The 21,729-nt window shown below is 45.4% G+C and overlaps 2 pseudogenes; one reads left to right on the top strand and one right to left on the bottom strand.

The window, feature by feature from the left end:
- Window positions 1–12,366: 12,366 nt before the first annotated feature.
- LOC136511338 (uncharacterized) lies at window positions 12,367–14,806 on the top strand (annotated as a pseudogene).
- Window positions 14,807–16,623: 1,817 nt separating this feature from the next.
- On the bottom strand, window positions 16,624–21,336 carry LOC136511337 (receptor kinase-like protein Xa21; annotated as a pseudogene).
- Window positions 21,337–21,729: the final 393 nt, after the last annotated feature.

The following is a 21,729-nucleotide window of genomic DNA, read 5'->3' as shown; positions in this document are numbered from 1 at the left end:
AGGAGAACCGAGGTCCCGGAGGCGATTAGCAAGGGTCATCGTCTTGGTGCAATATTGAAGCACAGTCATATCACCCTGATAAAGACTGCGAAATTACGTACGCACCAACGCAGACGCTTGTTGTTGTGGAAGAGAGCCTTGGGGCGCGTTTGCGACGTACCTGGCCGGCCTGGCCAGCCCAACTGGCCCAGGCCTGGGCACGCCTGTCCCAAGTGGTGCAACAGCTCTTGTTTGCGTTTGTGTATCCAGTGAGCCCGGCTCAGGCGAGGCTGTGTTTGTCATCGAAGAGGCAGCCGGGCTGAGAGGCTAACCGCCGCCCGAAATCGCCCGTGAGCGCCGCGCGCAGCCGAGCTCGCCAGAAATGAACCCTAGCGGTGTTTCTCCAGGGCCAGGCGGCGGCGTCGTATTTGACTCCTGGGAGCCGGGCTCGCTCGCGGGCCAAGGCCGCAAACACGGGAGCCTGCAGCCCATGAGCGCAAGGCTGGCCTGGGCCACCCTCGCAAACGCACCCTTGATGTCCTTCCATAGGCTGTCAGCTAGATCTTTGAGACAGTGAGCAGGATCCCGGCGAAGATGATGGAGTAGAGCCAGAAGAAGACAATGTTAGATGATCTCTATCCAATTGGCCCAGGTCAATTGGGCCATTGGATCCACGTCCTGATTGGGGGCGTCCAACCCTAATATGGTTGGTGGGCTCCCGTCACACAGCGCCATAAATAGGAGGTGGGGGCCGGGGCGCCAAGCACGAGGTTCGCTTGAGCCGCCTAGCACTCCACCTACAGTCTTAAACCCTAACCGATCACAAAGGGGGCGCTGCCAGCGACGGGAAGCATCGCCACCGGCCAACGACGCCACTGCACCGCCGCCCTTCGACTCAGCACCGCCACCGGGTCTTCACCAAGCACCGCGATGGCGAGCCCATCTTCCTCGAAGGCGGCTGATGGTTTGCACCCCCTTCACCCCTCTCTCTCTCACTCTATCTATTAATCATGTACTAGTAGATGTTTTAGGACTCACTGTTTATTCCAAAAGTAAGTAGACACGCTAGATCTATGGCTAGTGATCCTATTTTAGGTCTATCAATGGTATCAGACGCCTAACTAGGTGTAGATCTAGCCTATCGGATAAGAAAATCGAGTAGTAGCATTTAGAAAAAGGTGATAGATTCGTTTAGGGATCTAAACAAAGGGTTCATCGAACCCTAAACCCAATTCGGGTGAAGAAAAGAAGTAAGAGAAGGGTCTTGGTTTTGAAAAGCAACTCAAACCCTAACCCGTGCAAACCGTTCGGGGAAGATGAACAGTAAGGAAACCTTAACCCTAACCCGCGCAAACCGCTTGGGGAAGATGAACAGTAAGGAAACCCTAACCCTAATATCGATCCTAACCCCATCCCCAACCTTAAATCGGATAGATCCGAGAAGAAAAGAAAGCAAAAACCAATCAGAGAAGAAAAGGGGAAGGGGAAGAGACCTACCGCACTGCTGCCTCGTCGGCGCGCGAGAAGAAGGGTCGAGCCGCCGCTGCACATTGAGCAGGTGCGTGCTCTGGCCATGGACGCCGTGGCCAGGCCGCTCGATGGCGGCACGCTCACTCATCGGGGAGCGCGCGCGTCGACGAGGGGGCCAGCGACGGCGTCGTCATCGCCTCGCCTCACTCGTTGTCATCGCGGGGTTGAGAGAGAAGGAAGAGAAGAGACTGGTCAAATCTAGGGTTTCGGTACCTCCTCACCGCAGCGCGTGTGTGGATTAGGGCAGCGCCGCCCAGACCGCTCGACGATGGCGCGCTCACCCGCTGGGGAGCGCGCACGCCGGCGAGGGGACCAGCGACGGCGCCATCACCGCTCTCGATTTTTCACTTGCCGGCTGCTGCGCTGAGGAGAAGTGAGGAGTGAGGCGAAGAGAGAGAAAGGGCATAAGCGAATGGCTAGGGTTTCTCGGGGGTTGCCGCGGCGTCGGCTTTTATATCACCGATCCATGCGCGCAGCCGTCGGATGCGATCCTACGGTCACCAATCGCTGGACCGAAATCAGCCTAGGCGGGAAGTCAAATTCTCGGCCCAGGCCCAGGTTGCGGCCTAGGCATGGGGTGCGCACGCATGCGCGGGTTGGGCCTAGGCTGCGCTGGCGCTGCGCTGGCCGCGCGCGCTGGTAGGCTTCATTGCACAATAACAGTTTTGTTTTTGTTTTATTATTTTCAAAAGCAGATTTCGATGAATTTAGTCCAGTTTAGATCTCTATCAAAATTTGAACCAACGGGTAATTTTTTCAGAGAGTAGATTAGTACAGTAAATGCTTCTGAAAAGTAGATAAATAATTTTTCATATTTTCCGCTGCAATGTAATAGTTTATCATCTTATAATTAAATTCAAACCAACGGGAGAATTTAATTTGAAGAGTAGTTATTTTTAGTCAATAAGTTATAATATTGTTATTTTTCTTACCAACGTTGATAATAACAATATTATAATGTTTATTCATAAGTTTTTCATGTATTAATTCTATTTCTGCCCAACGATGATGTAGAATTACTGTATAAGAATATTGTATGTTTTAATTTTGATCAACGTTAAATTAAAGCATGCAATTATAATGTCATATTTTCTCACTATCTTTGATGGTGTTTTTTAGGACTCAACCCAATGGCATTCATCTTGCATATACCACCTCTAGAATGGGGCAATTACAGAGTATGGCGAGAGAAGTATGAGCTCGCACTTGCGATGTCCGAGAATGACTTAGCGGTAACCTTCTCGTATCCCACTGAGCCAGTGGACCCGGTGAGGGAAGAAAACGAGTCTGATGCTGATTTCACTGCTCGGTAGCGAGATCATGCAGAAGTGTGGATGAAGTATAATCTCAAACGCAAGAAATGGGACATATCAAACCGCAAGTGCTTGATGGTGGCTAAGTCCACAATTTCAGATGCTATAAGGGGGTCTATCTCAGACTGTGATACCACCATGGAGTACCTTAAGAAAGTGGAGAGTCAATTCACTGACTTTTTAAAGGCTTATGCTAGTACATTGATCAAGAAATTGTTCAATGAAAAATATACTGGTGGCGGTATCAGAGAGCATATATTGAAGATGAGCAACACGGCTTCGAAGCTGAAGCCAATGGATTTAGGGCTCAAAGATGAGTTCCTGATTCATTTGGTTTTTGCTTCCTTGCCGAAGGAATATGAAACATTTGTTGTTAACTACAACATGTAGCCTGACAAGTGGGACATAGAGAAGCTCATCGCAATGTGTGTTCAAGAAGAGGAAAGGCTGAAGTCCTTATAGGGTGACTCTGCTAACCTTGTGAAGGACAAGAAAAAGAACTTAAATAAAAATGCGAAACCTCAAGGGAAAGCCCCTCAGACTGAGCATCATCAGAAGAACAACAATGCTCAAGTTAAGAAGGATCAGTGCAAATAGTGCAAGAAGCATGTACACTACCAGGGAGATTATCCAGACTTCCTGAAGAGCCTGCTGAAGAGAGGGATTCTATACGAGGAGGACCCTGCAAAGAGGAGAAAGAAGAATTAAAGTAGCAAATGGAGTTGAAGCTCAAGTTGAAGCCATTGGAGATCTTTCTCTAGAATTAGTTGATGGTTTTCTACTTAAGCTTTCAGATGTTCTATTTGTACCCTCTTTGCAAAGAAACTTAATAAGTGTTTCACATTTAGATGACGATGGATATGATTGTCATTTTGGTAATGGCAAATGTTAGATTGTTTATAATATTAAATGTGTTGGTCTTGCCTTCCAAAAAGAAGCTTTATTTATTATCACTTTCTGAGAATATGAATGATGTAAGTACTGAGAATGAGAATGCTTCCTCATCTATGAATGCAACAAATAAGCGGAAGAGAGTGCATGATGTATCTTCGAAATTATGGCACTATCGTTTAGGCCATATTTCGAGGGGGGAATAGAGCGATTGATTAAGAAATCAATTCTTCCGCCTTTAGAATTTTTAGATTTAGAACAATGCATAGATTGCATTAAAGGAAAGTATGTTAAGAAAATAAAGAAAGATGTCAAACGAAGCGTAGGAATTTTAGAAATAGTTCACACAGACATCTATGGTCCTTTTCCCGTGAAGAGTGTGGATGGTTATGATTCATTTATAACATTCATAGATGACTACTCACGTTTTGGCTATATTTATCCAATTAAGGAAAGATCAGAAGCATTGGATAAATTTAAAATATTCAAGGCTAAAGTAGAAAATTAGCACAACTTAAAGATTAAGATAGTAAGGTCTGACCATGGGGGAGAGTACTACGGTCGACACACCCCATATGGCTAAGTTCCTGGACCCTTTGCAAGGTACTTACAGGAAAATAGCATAGTAGCCTAGTATTCTACACCGGGCGAGCCTCGGCAGAATGGAGTAGCTAAAAGACATAACCGTATCTTAATGGATATGGTGAGAAGCATGATAAGTTACTCTACCTTACAAATAAGTTTATGGATGGAGGCGTTAAAAATTGCCATTCATATTCTTAACTGAGTGCCAAGTAAGTTGGTGCCCAAAACACCGTATGAGTTATGAACAGGAAAGAAACCCTCAAACTATTTACGTGTGTGGGTTGTTCAGCTGAGACAAAAGTATTTAACCCAAACATAGAGAAGCTGGACTCCAAGACAATCAGCTACCATTTTATTGGCTATCCAGAAAAGTCAAAAGGTTATCTCTTCTATTATCTTGACAGACAAACGAAGTTTATAGAAACAAGACATGTTGTCTTCTTAGAGGATGATATGATCAGGGGGAGCATGGTAGCGTGAGAAATTAGTTTTGAAGAGAAGCGGGTATACGTGCCCACTCCTATGGTTCAGGAGCCATTCTTCACGCTACCTGTTGTTGCTATACCAACAATGCAAGACACTATAGTAACAGCACATGTTGTTAGTTCTCCTATGGCAACAATGAATGAATATGAGGAACCTATCCTTCAGGATCCCCAAGAACCCGTTGTCACACATGAGGGAGAGCAACAATAGCCTCATATAGAACAAGCGTCATCTAATGAGATCCCTAGAAGGTCTCAAAGAGTCAGGAGATCAGTCATTCCTTATGACTATGAAGTTTATGAATGTAAGGAATTTCAAATGGAGGGTGATCCCACCTCATTTGAAGAAGCCATCAGAAGCGCTCACTCATCCAAGTGGCTTGAAGCCATTTAAGATGAAATGAAATCAATGAAAACCAATGGTGTTTGGAACTTAGAAACAATTCCTAAAGAAGCCAAGATAGTAGGCTGTAAATGGGTCTACAAAACTAAACATGACTCCAAAGAGAATATAAAAAGGTTTAAAGCGTGACTTGTGGCGAAAGATTTCACGCAAAGAGAAGGCATAGATTACAATGAGACATTTTCTCTAGTCTCATGTAAGGATTCTTTTAAAATCATAATGGCGCTTGTAGCACATTACGACTTAGAATTACATCAGAGATGTAAAGACGGTGTCCTAAATGGGGATTTGGAGGAAAACGTTTACATGGCACAACCGAAAGGTTTTGTTGTGGATGGAAAAGAACGTATGGGATGTCGTCTAAAGAAATCCATTTTGGGATTAAAACCAGCTTCAAGACAGTGTCATTTGAAGTTTGATAGTACAATAAGTTAGTTTGAATTTCAAGAAAATATAGAGGACAATTGCGTTTATGCAAAGTTCAAGAATGGGAAATACTTTTTCCTAGTCTTGTATGTGGATGGCATCTTGCTCGCCAGTAGTGATGTTAATCTACTACTAGAAACAAAGAAGTTTTTGTCCTCAAAGTTTGATATGAAGGATCTCAGTGAAGCTTCGTTCGTCCTAGGAATAGAGATTCACCGAGATAGAGAAAAGGGGGTTTTAGGATTATCACAAAAGACATACTTCAAAAAAGTTCTAAAGAAAGTCCACGTCAGGATACATATTCACCCTTGTAGGAGGAGCTATGTCGTGGAAAAGCTCAAAGCAAACCGTCACTACATCGTCCATAATGTATGCCGAGTTTGTAGCATGTTATGAGGCCACAGGGCAGGTGAATTGGCTAAAGAAATTCATGCCTAGGTTGAAAGTGGTAGACGACATACATAAACCACTCAAGTTATACTGCGATAATAATCCAGCAGTATATTATGCTCACAACAATAAGTCAAGTGGTGCTACCAAACATATTGACATAAAGCATTATGTTATGAAAGATAAAGTTTGGGATCATATAATTAGTCTTGAGCATATAAGAACAGAAAAGATGCTCGCGGATCCGCTTACAAAAGGCTTACCACCCAGCGTGTTCAGAGAACACTTAGCCGACACAGGTTTAATGGAAAGCTTATGATTCCTGGACAATAAGAGCCTAATTAAGAATCTGTTTCAAAATAGAGATGTGCATTGTAACTATTTAATTTAATGGCAACTGACCGTGACGACGAGGCACGCTCTATGCACTAATCTGTGATGGAATGGGAACAAGATAAAGTAAGTAAGTTGAGTTTAAGTAATAAGGTGAGCTCAAGGGGGAGAATGTTATATGGTCTCTATCCAACGGCCAATTGAGTCCTTGGATCCACGCCCTGATCGGGGGCGCCCAACCCTAATATGGTTGGTGGGCCCCCATCGCATAGCGCCATAAATAGGAGGTGTGGGCTGGGGCGACAAGCACGAGGTTCATCTGAGCCGCCTAGCACCCCACCTATAGTCCTAAACCCTAACCGATCACAGAGGGGGCGCTGCCAGCGACGGGAAGCACCGCCGTCGGCCAACGCCGCCCTTCGACTCAGCATCGCCACCGGGTCTTCACCAAGCACCGCGATGGCGAGTCCGTCTTCCTCGAAGGCGGCCGATGGTTTGCACCCCCTTCACCCCTCTCTCTCTCACTCTCTATCTATTAATCCTCACTATTTATTTTCCAAAAGTAAATAGACATGCTAGATCTATGGCTAGTGATCCTGTTTTAGGTCTATAAGACAATGGCAAAATCATTCAGGCTCCAATGACCATAGTTGGCCTTGGCCAGATCAAGAACCATGAGGACATGGGTCTTGGTGTTGATTAGTGGGATCTGAGTTGGTGACGACATGCACCAGGGAAGAGGTGCTGTCAAGAGTGGCGGCGCCATCACCGGACCAGGAGGAGGTCGAGGAGATCATGCCAGCGAAGGAAGGGGTTGCAACGGAAGGCAGGAGGATCAACATTAAGCAGATACCATGTAGTGTAGGAGATAAAAACAGAGAGTGATGCAACACACATTATGGGGCCGTTCGGATGGTTTGAAAACCAACCGGTTTTCACTGTGCACGGATGGTTTTCACTATTCATGCTCTCACAAATTCCTCCAGATTCCTCCAAGCGAACGGGGCCTATATTTCATCATCAATGCACATGTAGAAGAGGCCGCTAATGGACATTAGCTACACAAAGTCGATAACACCCTGTTGTTAGAAAAAAAAAAGAGTCGATAACACCCCAACTACAGCCTGGCCCAATTAGCCTAACCTTGGCGGTGGCCAGGCCAGCGCTTATGCGTCCCCTTCGCCTCGTCTTGGCTCTTCCTCCGGTGCAGCTTGTTCCCGGCGGCAGACTCCTCGAGATTCGAGACACCGGTCCCCTTCAACCCCTAGTGCATTCTTCATCCTTGCTACTGAGGCTGGTCTCCCCGCATAGCAACCACCGGAGCTGAGCCGAGCCTGGTCCGCGCCGTCTCCATCTCCGTGCATCTGCTTGCTCTGCCATTCCTCCCACAACGAGTCCGCACCGGAGGTAAACGGTGGGTCGTCCCTTCCCGACCTTAATTACTTGATTACTATGGTATATGATATGATTCTGACCCTAACATTTTCCAAATTTTACTTTGGAAAAAAGGACGTGCAGGGAAGCTTGGTGGAGGTTGTGAAACTACGAAAGAGTGGCGTTATTTTTTTATTAGCAGCTTGCAGCAGGACCTCTCTAGCAGTGGAGTATGCAAGCCTGCAGGATGATGATCTCTTGCCACATCACCAAACTCATGGTATTATCAATTTTTTTCTAAAGTTACCTGCTACGCCCTCAGGGCAGCTTCATTTTGGATGTGATTTGTCTGGACTCAGGAGTCCATATTTAAACATGGATCTACAGCCTGCAAGATGAAAATGTCGCGAGCATTTTTTGGATATTAAATGGTTTTCATGTCTCCAGGAGAGAGGGGAAAAGAGAATAGAATAAGCCCAACTTTTTATTTCTGAAGTATATAATAAGTTGTCGATAGAATATCGTCGGTAGTCCTCCGAGGGGTATCCCACAAAGGTAGATTGATTGGTAGAGGTATGCGTAATCAAGAAGAAGAAGGCAACAGAGATATAAGAGTTAGACAGGTTCAGGCCATTTGCACGATGTAATACTCTACTCCTGTGGTTTGTTAATTTGTATTGGCTATCATATGATATTGCGTGTGTTTTGAGGGTGTCCCCTACCCGCATTATATAGCCGAGGGGTAGGTTACAAGTCGGTTAGATCTAGGAGATAACCGGTAAGTAATAATAGATTACAGGAATCACGTGATCGAGCATATCCTAACAGATCTTGTAGCATCTTCAAGATATTGCCCTTGATGTCTTGCGGTACGCGCCGAGTAGTACCGTGCACCATAAGTCTTCGTTTTGTGGGCTGGACCACCCCTGGCGGTGTAGCCCATGTAGTCTGCCATGGGTATCCGGGGTCATACCCCCCACAGCTAGTCCCTGAGTGCCTTGTATCCGCTGTACAACACCGTCTTGAGCTTATCCGAGCAGGTGTAAACAAAGCCGAGCAGTCAGACTCATAGTCCGACCACTCTAATGAGTCGTCGAGCAGTTGTGGACCGTAACCGACCAACATAATTGTCCGACCGAGCCCGGGCTTACCCAAGTAAGGCTTGCCAGAAGGATGTAAGGAGCTCAAGTTCAAAATCATAAATTTCCTCGCTATGAACCAAGTGTGCCCACTTAGAATCTAACCACGAAAAAAGGAGATAATCTTTTTCAACTTTGGGAGGCACGGAGTCTTCCAATGAATAGATTAAAGAAAAACACACTCACCGAAAGGTGAAGTGTGCCTACTTAGTCCCCGAGACTGACAGTAAGTGACGTAGTCACGTGGTGCCAGGGTCTAGAAAGTAGAAGAAAAACAGAAGACTAGCCGAACGGGCAACCAGTCCACGGGCTGAACCCTGAAATGAAAAGCACACATTCACCGCAAGGTGAAGTGTGCCCACTTAGTCCTGAGCCTGACAGTAAGTGACGTGGTCACATGGTGCTAGGGTCAGAAACAACAGTAACCGGGAAAAAAAAGTCCCTAGTATGGTGAGAAACCAAATCATAATGATGATGTAGTCCCCGAGCCTGCTGGAAGATTTTGAAGATATCTTGTAGCAGGGTCAAAGATTTTTTAATGAAAGTTTTCCAACATCATCTGCCATGTACTTCACAAGACCCAGACGTGCTACCCAAGATCAGTACCCTGATCCGTACAGCATAGAGCAACTTGATAGCACACCGATGAGATGTAGCAAGATCCGACCACCAAGGGAGTCCCTAGCTTAGCTGGCGACGCTTGCACGAAGAATCTGAACATCGAGGAGTCCCCAGCGTAGCTGATGGGCCCCCAGCGTAGCTGATGATGAAGCCCATGCAATGAGCAGTCTAACCAACTGGTCAGCAGCGAAGTGAACGCCGAGCAGGAGTGAGTGCCGAGTAGTCTAACCAGTTGGTTGGCGGTGAAGTTTGTCTGATAGGTGGTCCGACCACCCAGACGATGATCATCTTGTTCAGTCCCTGAGCGTAAGCTTGTTGACTGAACCGTGCCCCTGCGAAACAAATGTGTAGAATGGGTAGTACATGATGTAAAAATAAAATATATAAACTTCGGAGAAAAATCAACAATGGTGATGAAATAGCATATGCAGCTAGGTGACCAGTTGGTGTGAACACTTAGTGTTATTCTGAAGATGTGTTTATATTTAATATAAATCGTCCGACCAGTTAGTGTGTAGTTGAGTCTCCAGCCCTAGCTAGCCTGTTAACCATAACGCAGAGCGCGGAGCCCGTGTGCGTGTAGGAAGAGTAGGGCGTCGCTAAGGAGCCGCTGCCGACCACCCCTAATGCAGAGGGCAGATGCTCGTGCACGTGTAGGAAGAAGCCAGAGATAGGGCCGTCTCTAGGAACATCCGAGCATCAACATGGCTGTTTGAGGATTTGCCTTAGGCTTAGCTGTATGTCATCTTTAAGATGATATACATGAAAGAAAAATATTTAGAGAACAAACATGGACAAAACAGCTCGGATAAACATCATAGAGATACATGAAGGTTGGGGAATATTTAGAAAAATATTAAAGCATGACTTAGCTTTAAACAGAACATCTGGTCGGTGGCGTATGGCGTTATCTGGTCGGTGTGTACGAAATTGCCCGGCCCTCAAACTTTTCGAATTGTCATCATGGCGACGGTTACGGTTGTCATCATTGCGACGCGATAGGCGATTGGAGTGATTAGTCCGGGCGATGTCGTCCTTATGTTACTGGTCGGTGATGCGGGCAGCTCGCTTAGCGGTTCGCTTGACGGCTCGGACGGTTCGTTTGACAGCTCGGATAGGTACGCGGAGTCATAGGCGAACGGACGTAATCAGAGCCTGACGGAGTCAATCCGCGTGGGGAGGCGAAGTCCTTGAGCGTGTCCGACCAAGGCGAGGGCGCAGTCCAAGATCTTCCTTGCATGCCTGAGATACGTGAGGTTGCCAGCATATTTGGTGGAAACACTGCTCCACATCGCGTTATCGTCGGCCGCCTTTCCTGATTGCTGGTTGTCGTGATCCACGAAAATGATCTTGCATATCCGATCAGAAATCATGAGCAACAACAAGATGTGATTAGGTTTCTCCCAACCAAATCATGCAGACATATAGATATATCTGGAAGTATAATAACAATATTTAATTAGGAAGCGACTTGACTTAGCTTTCTTAGATTGCTTGACTCTGATCTTGTTGTCGAGTGTTGCGTCTGTTCGAGACGCATGGTTGGCGTTTTTGTTGACGCGAGCTGCGCGGTCCTCATCGGTTTCTCCATCCCATGGAGGACTGTCGATGCTGACATTAAAAATCCCGCCTCCATGGAAGGGTGGAAAAGGAGGTTGGACGGCAGCGGTTTCGGCGACAATCTCCGTAGAGCCCTGGGACTCAGAGTCTGGATTTTCCTCTAGGATGGTGTGGAGGGATTCTTCGAGATGTTGGCCGATTTGCAGCATATTGATAGTCGGCGAGAGCTGGTCGGCGATCGGATCGGCGAGAGGATAGATGTCTCCAATTTGGTCGATGAATTTGTCCCTTAGGGCATCCTGATGGATGGTGGCCATTTCCCCTGGAGTTTCCTGATCGGCTTCTGATAGATCAGAACCAAAAAGTGGTCGGCGCTGAACTGGAGTGGTCAGAGCCAATTCCGTGAGGGAGAGGCAGTCAGCGAGCTTCTGGCCAACTTGATATCAGATCATCATTGCCGACCTGCTTCCTTGAGTAGCGGGGCACAAAGTTTTGAAAATCGACAATTACGTCTCGCCTAGACGCGCCTAGTCGCTAGGCTATGGCCTGGCGCCTAGACTAGGGGGGTAATCGCCCCTCTAGGCGGGCGGAGCGACTAGGCGAAGCTAGGCGATGACTCGGTGGAGCTAGGCGGCAACTTGGCGGCGCCCAGGAGCCCTAGGCGGCGCGGAATCGAGCTAGGCGGGCGACACGGGCCATCGTGCACGAAAGAATGGCTCCACGGGCGAGCGCGCGCGTAGAGCTCTAGGCGCGGGAAAAAGCCGCGCGCTGATGCGCTGGAGAAGGATAAGGGGGAGAAGGGGAGAGAAAGTCGTACTCGCCTCGACCTCGACCTCCATCGGCGATGCTGCTCCCCGCCGGTCTCCTTCCTCCTCGACGAGCTCATCCCCGCGGGTCGTGCTCCTCCCCGCCGGGAAGCAGGTCCCATCGGCTACGCTGCTCGCCTAGAAGCAGATCCCGCCAGCGAGCCTCCTCCCCACCTGGCAAGACCCATCGACGATGCTGCTCCCCGCCAGTCTCCTTCCTCCTTGACGAGCTCGTCCCCATAGGTCGTGCTCCTCCTCACCGGTCTCTTCGTCTTCGTCGCTAGAAGCTCCTCCCTGCCGGTCTCCTCCCAAGGTCTGTATGTCCTCCTCCCCGCTGGTCTCCCAAGATCCCGTCTACATGTATATATAATGCCAGAACAGTAGAAGCAAAGGAGCAGCAGTGGCAAAGACCAACCTTGGGGGAGCTTACAACTGCGGTTGATGGTCCACGGCTACTCCTTTGTTGACTGATTGGCGATTGCATGTATTATGTATATGTTTGTAATTTGTTGATTGATGGCTTGAACTCAGATGACGGGAACAGAGGGTCAATCTAAAACTGCAAGTGGAACAGAGGGAGCAACTGTCTTGAGAAGGAATTCAGATGATGTGGGATGGGAGTATGGGGTTCTTGTTGATCCGAACAACAAGGACAAGGTGAAGTGCATACTATGTGACAAGCAAATGTTTGGAGGGGTTTATTGGTTGAAGCAGCATATCGCCCAGGAAGGAAAGAATGCGAAGAAATGCCAGGGCACGAAGACCACCAAAGAGAAGTTGCTAGAGGCTCAAGAAAAGTGCAAGAAAGCACTAGATGAAGCAAAAAGAAAGAGGGAGGAGAAGACTGTTCGTGAGCTAGAACTTAGAGAGGAAGTTCATGTATCTAGGGTTGGAGGGTCAGAGGAAGTCACTTGTGTTGGAAGTTCAGAGCCTCACAAATTAGGCCCTATGGACAAATGGACAAAAGCTATTGATCCTATAGCAACTAAATCTAAATCTTTGACTCAACAGAAGCTGAACAAGGAACTTTGGAAAGAAATATTACATGAGGTGCATAAATATATTGCAAGATGGGCCTATAACCATGGTAATTTCCTTGCTGTTTTTTATTTCAGATTTCAATTTCATTGGATGCCTTGCTGTACTACTGAATTGAACACTAATTTCCTTTTTTTGTAACATTGACAGCAATACCATTCAATGCATGTGACAATGATGAGTTCAAGCAAATGTGTGAAGCGATTGGACAATTTGGGCCTAGAATTGAACCTCCAACTATGTTTGACCTGCAAGGAAGATTGCTGGAAGAAGAATATGCAAGAACCAAGAGTTTGCTATAAGAACGTGAAGCCGTGAAGTTGAAGAATGGGTGCTCTATTATGACCGATGCTTGGTCAGATAAGAAGAGGAGAAGCATAATGAATGTGTGCACTAATTGTGCTGATGGAACCAGTTTTATTTCCTCAAAAGAGATGTCAGATGTGTCACACACAAGTGAAGTCATCTTTGAACTAGTGGACAAAGCAATTGAAGATATTGGTCCAAATAATGTGGTGCAAGTTGTGACTGACAATGCTTCTAACAACATGGGAGCAAAGAAGCTACTGCATGAGAAGAGACCATAGATCTTTTGGACCTCTTGTGCAACTCACACAATCAACTTGATGCTCCAAGGAATTGGCAACATGCCTCGGTTCAAGAAGGTGATTGACCAAGCAAAGACATTCACCATATTTGTCTATGGGCACACAAGAACACTAGAGTGCATGAGGTACTTCACTGAGGGCAAAGAGATAGTAAGGCCAGGAGTGACTAGGTTTGCTTCAAACTATTTGACTTTGAACAGCATACAAGAGAAGAAGGACCAACTAAGAAAGATGGTGGTGCATAGTAGGTGGGACTCATTGAAGGATGTGAAATCAAAGAAAGGAAAAAATGCCACAGCAACTATATTGAATCCAAACTTTTGGAAGGATGTGAAGTTGACATTAGCTGTTTTTGAGCCATTGTTCAAAGTTCTCCGTTTGGTTGATGGAGATGTGAAGCCGTCCATGGGTTTTGTATATGGAGAACTATTAAAGGCAAAGAGACAGGTCAAAGAGGCCCTTGGCAATAATGAGTCCCATTTCAAGGATGTTATTGCTGTTGTTGACAAGAAAATGACTGGAAGACTTGATTCTCTATTGCATTTGACAGCTTATTTGTTGAATCCGCACTACAGTTATGTTGACCCTTCAATCTTTGATGCTCCCAAAATGACAGAAGGATTTATTAGTTGTATGGAGACGTTTTATTATCATGATGAAGACATGCAAGAACAAGCTGCCAACATTGAACTCCAGAAGTATCAAAATAGAGAAGGACCATTTAGCAAGAAGCTTGCAAGGACTTTTGAAAACTTTGATTATAATCCAAGTAAAAGTACCAAGATCCTATCTTTAACAGCAAGTTCTTCTGGTTGTGAAAGAACTTGGAGTGGGTTTGATGGGGTTAGTACCTATCTGTTATCAAAATTTCAGCAGCATTACAATTAAATTGCAGAACTAAAAGTGCTCTTATTTTTAATTTATAGGTGCGCACTAAGAAGAGAAATAGGCTTACTACATACCGCCTCAACAAGTTGGTCTACATTCAATTCAACAACAGGCTGATTAATAAGAGAGCAAAGATCAAGTCAAAGAAAATTACTAATGTTCTCTTGTCTAGTGATACAACTGAAGCTCAAGGTTTCCTCCAAGAGAATGGAGATGATTGTGCATTAGTTGTCTTTAGAGATGAGGAAGATGAGGAAGAACTCATGGAAGGTACAGGGATACCTTGGTCTGTGCTTGGAGATGTAGTGGGAGCAGAAGAACAACTAGAGCTGCGTAGAAGTGCAAGGGTGATGGAGCTCTATGAAGAAGAGTTTGAGTCCGAAGAAGAAGAGTTTGATGAAGATGAGGATGACTATGTGATGGATGAACCCTACTGAAGAAGTGTGAGACAGCTTCATGTCATGTTTTAGCTTTTATTATGCATCCATGTATCTTTAACTTACGAACTTAGAACTCCTGCTGTGTGCTTGTGTTTTGTGTTGTGAGAACTGAGAATCATCAATCATGTGATGTAATGTACTGCTAGTCTACTATCCATTTTATATTCTATGTTGCTGCCTGCTGTCCCTTCATGTTTGTGATTTCAAAAGGCTATCCTATGCTGCTGAAATGCTGATAATGGATGGGAGAAGGCTCAGACCTCAGATAAGTACCTAACTTGCTATTTCCTATTTTTTTGTATCACTTGTATTGATGCCCAATTGCATCTAAAAGTGTTGTCCACTTCTATTGCAGCAGTGCTGTAGGAAATTCAGTGATCAGTAGTGTATCAACTACAACTAAGAACAAAGGACCTAAGGTATGTCTACTGATCATTCCCTATTTTTTATCTAAATTATTCATGATTTGTGCTATAAGCCTATAATTGTATATATTATATATTGATATATAAATATAAATTGGCAAAACGTCTAGAAAAACGCCTAGCATCGCCTAGGCTAGCCTAGGCTGGACTAGTCGCTAGGCTAAGGGTCATTGCCTAGATTTCGCCTAGCGCCTAGCAAAACTTTGGCGGGGCAGCAGGCGGCGAGTTGTTGGTGAAGACGACCTCGGAGGCGGTTCTGAGATCGGATCCGCTGTTGCAGGCGTTGGTGTGGTCGGCGCAGAATCGATCTGTACCGGCTTGATGATCTCTCCGTCTCCGTTAGCATTGATGACCCAGGAGATCGATCCGACGGTAAAGATCTGGCCGGGCTTTAGAGAGGACGAAGAGCCTGAAAAGTGTGCCATCTTCTTCGTCATGGAAACAGCATGCACGCCCCTACCTAGCGCGCCAATTGTCAACAGAATATCATCAGCAGTCCTCCGAGGGGTATCCCACGAAGATAGATTGATCGGCAGAGGTGCGCGTAATCAAGAACAAGAAGGCAACAGAGACACAAGAGTTAGACAGGTTTGGGCCGTCTGCACGACGTAATGCCCTGCTCCTGTGGTCTGTTGGTTTGTATTGGCTATCGTATGATATTGCGTGTGTTTTGAGGGTGTCCCCTACTCGCCTTATATAGCCGGGATGTAGAGTTACAAGTCGGTTAGATATAGGAGATAACTGGTAAGTAATAACTGATTACAAGAATCTCGGGATCGAGCATATCCTAACAGATCTTGTAGCATCTTTAGGATATCGCCCTTGATGTCTTGTGGTACACGCCGAGCAGTACCGTGCACCGTAAGTCTTCGTCTTATGGGCTGGACCACCCCTGACGGCGCAGCCCATGTAGTATGCCATGGGTATCCGGGATCGTACCCGCACATAAGTCCTTTTGGATGGCTCTGATTAACACCGGGAAGCATTACAAGAGTTTGACAGTTGAAAGACACTACTTAAGACTGATGTGATCAGACGTGGTTTGGATTATTTTGATAGACACAAAGCACAAGTTTTTATGAGTATTTGGCAAGTTGTGAGCCTCCACAGCAATCCGAAAAGGCGGAGCAATAGGTGACAGACTGTAGAAGTAGCCAATTGAAGACTCCAGATGGCCTCTGAATGAAGAGCAAAATGTCTTTTACTACTTTGATTTTGGACCCTGCAATGAGCAACGGCACAATTTGAATCCGCCATTCTGAATCTGAAAGCGGAAAGTTCAAATCATCTACATGAAATGTGGTAGCGGTGGCTGACATCCAACAATCCATTTTGCCAGAACAACTAGAAAACTTTATTCTGGAACAAGATGAAGCATTTTGTGAAACACTAGCCTGAATAGCAAGAACCCACACAAGTCTCAGCCTGGATGTAGCAGACAGTAAGGCATCAGGACGTCATGCACTAGAAAATTCTTGGGACGTGTTAGTTGATTTTTTATGGTGCTCCTTTACCAGAGAGCTGGGGAGGAGCTTGTGAAACTTGTCTCTAATTGCTTGCAACTCTTTAAGAGCATGTTCGATCGGTGGGCGATCTGCTGGTGTCTCATGTGAACAGAAAATTCCAACTTGCAGAATGGAGGCAATGCAGGGAATTCTCATATTGCTAATACTGCCAGAGTAAGAGATGCTTGCTTCTTTGTTTTCTGTCTCTGTTAGTAGCTGTTGGTCCACGATACTACTCACTCTGTCTGGAAACGCCATTTGAACGTACTTGCGGAGTCCAATGGCTTCTCCAAATTCACTGTCCGTTGGACTTTTTCCAGTGAACATCTCCAGCGACAGTATTCCATAGCTGTAGACATCACCATGCGTGGAGATTTCATTGCCCAGTCCATACTCTGTCGACCAAAACGACATCTTTTTAAGAAAGTTATCCCTCAAGAATTAGATATGCTCATTGAATGTTTTATGTTCAGTATAAAATTCATTTACAAAAACTACATTTAATAATATAATTTAGTTCCATTCCGGCATTCTGCTCCTTCCAATTCTCAAAAATTCTGTTTTGTTGAGCTGTACATATCAACGTGAACTAAGGTACGCATTTCAGACTATATATATTGGAAGAAGATCGATTAGAAAATAGAAGCACACCTGGAGCTGCATAGCCAATCGATCCTCTCATTGATGCCCAACCACTTGACTGATATGTGTCTTGATGTAGAAACCTTGCAAGCCCAAAATCACCAACATGAGCAACCATGTCACTGTCCAGGAGAATATTGCTTAGCTTAAGATCACAGTGAATAATAGGTGTTGGCTTATACTGGTGAAGATAATCAAGTGAGTATGCCACATCAATCGCAATGTGTAGCCTTCCAATCAAATCCAGTGCCTTATGTTCACCATCTTCCATGATATGTTCGTGCAGCCACTGGTCTAAATTTCCATTTGGTAGAAACTCATACACAAGGGCCTTGAAGTCACGACCCTGAAAATCAATACTGGAGCAGACTGTCAAGATCTTCACAAGGTTACGATGTCGAGCACATCTTAAAGTCTCGCATTCTGCAATAAAACTTTGAGTTGCTCCACGCTGCGTGAGGTTGAGAACCTTAACTGCAACTACTACATGCTGGTCGTTGCTTCTCATTCTCCCTTTCTAGACCGAGCCAAAGCTCCCTGCTCTGATGAGGTTCTCAGATGAGAAACCATCTGTTGCATTGGCCAATTCAACATAAGATACTCTCAGGTGTTGCTCATCGATGGCTGGCCTTTGTAAGTTTTCTTTTGTTTTTTGGATCTTTCTGTAGAAAGACAGTGCAAGTGCAAATATTGCGACAAAAAGAACTGCACTGCATACGGAGACTATTATGGCTAGTTCCCGTGATGGCCTCTTGTTGGTGTGGATAGAGCAGGGTGTCAATTTCAGTTGAGGGATACCACCACACAGGCCACCGTTTCCTGTGATCAAGATTGCAGTTGCATTGAGAAATACCCCGTCTTTTGGCACTCCACCTTTCAATTTGTTGAATGAGAGATTCAATGAAGAAAGCCCTGGTAGCTTGCCAAGTACTTCTGGGATTGTCCCAGATAAATTATTGTAGGAAAGATCAACCACCAAGAGGCCTCTTAGGTTTCCTAGGGACACTGGAATTGCCCCTTGAAGCATGTTTACAGATACATTAAGATTTTCCAAGCTTTGACACTCACCAATGGAGGTTGGAATTTCACCAGAAATCATATTATTAGATAAATCGATTTCGTTGAGATTTTTGAGATTTCCCACTTCTGATGGGAAAGGACCTGATAAGGAATTATGTGCGAGATTCATGGATTTCGACAGTGTTGATATGAAAAATAGTTCTTTGGGTATCGGACCGGAAAGATTGTTGTGAGAAAGATCTAAAACCTCTAAAGGACAGTTGCTGAGACTGGAAGGTATAGCTCCACTTATCGCATTAGTACCGAGGATAAGGGTAATAAGTTCTGTAAGATTGCCCAGAGATACAGGGATGGGTCCTGACAACGCATTATTTGATAAAGATAACCTATTGAACTTCTTGAGTTTGCTGAGAGATACTGGAATAGCGGATACTAGCATGTTATTACCCATATCAAGTTCATTTAGGTTGATTAGGTTCCCCATTCCTTCTGGTATTGGACCAGTTATCTTGTTGTCTTTTATGGTAAGAAACTTCATTTGTGTTGAAAGATTACCAATTGAATTTGGCAGCACACCTTCGAGTTTGTTGGAACTCAAAGCTAATTTCCTCATATTGCTAGAATTGGTGAGACCTGTCAGGAAGCCCCAATCAGCATCATTTCTTGCTTCAAAGTAACTATCTACAAGGAACACCACAGAGAGGTTCTTTTGGTGAGTTCCCAAGCACTGGGGAATTGTGCCCGACATGAAGGTGGTTACTATTTCAATGACTTGAAGCAGGAGGCATTGCATATGGATGACGGGAGCGAACCGTGAAATTGATTGATTGATGCAAATAGTAATTTTAGTTTTGATAGCTTGCTGCCCATATCAGGTGGAAAATCTCCAGTGAAACTGTTGAAATCCAATAGCAGAAGTTCAAGAGAAGAGAGATTGAACATTGAATGAGGCAATGATCCTTCTAGTGCATTTTTGGATAGATATAGTTCGGTGAGGTCATGGAGGTTTCCAATTGACTGTGGTACGGAACCTGAAAGATTGTTCACTGAGAGCATTGGCGGATCTGGAATTTTATCGTAGGGTATGCCGTACAAAAAAAATCTTATACAATTCGGTAATACCATTTACGAAATATGTAAACAATTGCAAATCCGCAAAATAATTATATATACATCTACTAAACAATATGACAAGTCTTAAATTCAAAGATTAAATCAGAATTCAGAAACTATTTCACAAATTGTGATGACATAAATAGTTCAAACGCTATAAAGATATAGTTAAAATTATAGGCATAAAAGAGAGTAAAATACTTGCAATGCTAGTTATTTGACTTTTTTAGGTGATTTACAATGATTTGAAGCGGTAGTAGTAGCCGTCGCTGCCTTCTTGGCTGCGTGTTTCTGGAAAAGAGATAATATCTCCGTTTCTTTTCTTGAACAATTCTAAAAAATAATGTAACTAATTATGTATGTTTAGAGATTATAAATTATAAAATAAATAAATCTGGCAAACATGTGCAAGTCGTCTGTTGAATTATCGAAGTCTTTGCAAGTCTGCGTACTTTACAAATTACAAGTACAGCGGTGGCATCAGTAGTCCAGGTAGCTGCTGAATGCTTTCACGGCCAGAAGCCCAGAACGCCGGCAGCAGCAGTTAGCCAGCCGGCCAGAACTGCATAACGTAGGCACCGCTGTCCGCGTTGGCTTCTTTTCCAGGAACGAAATGGGCAGAATCACAGTCAGGACGAGATCGCCAGATCGCGCCTCGTGAGTTCGTGAGGCAGACCATAGACGAAGCGAGAGCGGCACGGCGGCGGCTGTTGGGGATTGGAATCGTGACTTCGCAACGCACCCAGCGGACTTAGCGGGAGGTAGGCAAAGCATCGTGTGTTTTTTTCTTTTTCTTTTTACATTATATACACAGATGTATTACTCGTGTTGGCTGGACCGCAGAGTATGCCGGTGCATACCCGGCATACCCTGTAGATCCGCCACTGACTGAGAGAGAAAGGATCTGAAGCAACTCAAGGTTTTCTAATGATTCTGGGATTTGACCCACTAGACTGTTATACTTGAGACTTAAGTAAACTAGTGAAGAGAGGTTTCCTAACCAAGAAGGGATGTTTCCCGTGAGCTTGTTGTTTGCCAACTCAAGTATTTGGAGAGATGATAAGCCTTGGAGTGGTGGGATGTGTTCTAGGTTAGTGTTGGGAATAGTAAGAACGGTCAATGCTGAGAGGTTTCCAAGTGAAGCAGGGATACTTCCATAAAACAGATTGTAACCTAGATCTAACTCACCGAGACTGACAAGACTGCCTGTCTCTACGGGGATTTCCCCAGTCAAATTGTTGAATGTTAGGCCTAGGTATTTGAGATTCACAAGGTTACCTATACTGGAAGGTATGGTTCCTGTAAGTGCATTAGACTCAAGATGGAGTATTTGGAGATTATGCAGTGAGCTGAACTCTCCTGGTATCACACCCTGCAACTTGTTATCGTTGATTGAAATATCGACAAGGTAGCTGCAGCTGGAGAGTGATGGTGGAATCTGCCCTTCAATGGAGTTGTAGCTAAGCTGCAGATCCTCAAGGTCATGGAGATTACCGAGCTCTGGTGGCAGGATCCCATGGAAGTGATTCGACGAAAGGTTGAGCAGCCTCAGGTACGTGAGGTTTCCCCACGCAGGAGTGACGGTGCCAACAAGGTTGAGCTCGCTAAGGTCCAACGCCACCACACGGCCATGGTGGCTTCCCTTCAAGCCACAAGACACGCCCTGCCACTGGCACATCGGCACAGACTGGTTGCTCCACGTCGCCAGCGCTCTCGATGGGTCACTCGTCACTTGTGACTAGAATGCCGTGAGAGCGAGGTGATCGGAGAAATTGGAGGTGGATGCCGCATGAGCTGCGAGGACAAGTGAGGTCTGTGTCATGCTTGTGGTACAGCAAGCTAGAGAGACAAAGGCCAGCAAGAGATACTCAAGGAACAGCACCATTGTTGCTGCGTTGATTGGGGAAAGCTTAGCTGGTCTTTTGTGCTTGTTTTAGTGCAAAGCAACCAGCATAGTTTTTAAGTCGTCGCCTAAGCGTCGCCTAGGCGTCCAGGCGCTAAAAAAAGTCTGGGCGTCCTCGACGCCACGACCAAAACCAGCAAAATGAGGGAGCAGGGGAGGGAGGAGACATAGGAAGAACTGGAGGAGGACCAAGCAAGGCTAACCACTAATCTATGCTCCCATCCCCATCAGCTCTGCTCCCATCCCCGCCAGCTCTGCTCCCTAGCAAATCTGGGAGGGGCTCTTGAAGGGCAACAACAGGGGATCTCGCAC

The sequence above is a fragment of the Miscanthus floridulus genome, chromosome 16, assembly GCF_019320115.1.
Source record: "Miscanthus floridulus cultivar M001 chromosome 16, ASM1932011v1, whole genome shotgun sequence".
In the NCBI taxonomy this organism is placed as follows: Eukaryota; Viridiplantae; Streptophyta; class Magnoliopsida; order Poales; family Poaceae; genus Miscanthus; species Miscanthus floridulus.
The sequence above is the reverse complement of the archived record's forward strand: the minus strand, read 5'-3'. Positions and strand labels throughout refer to the sequence as shown.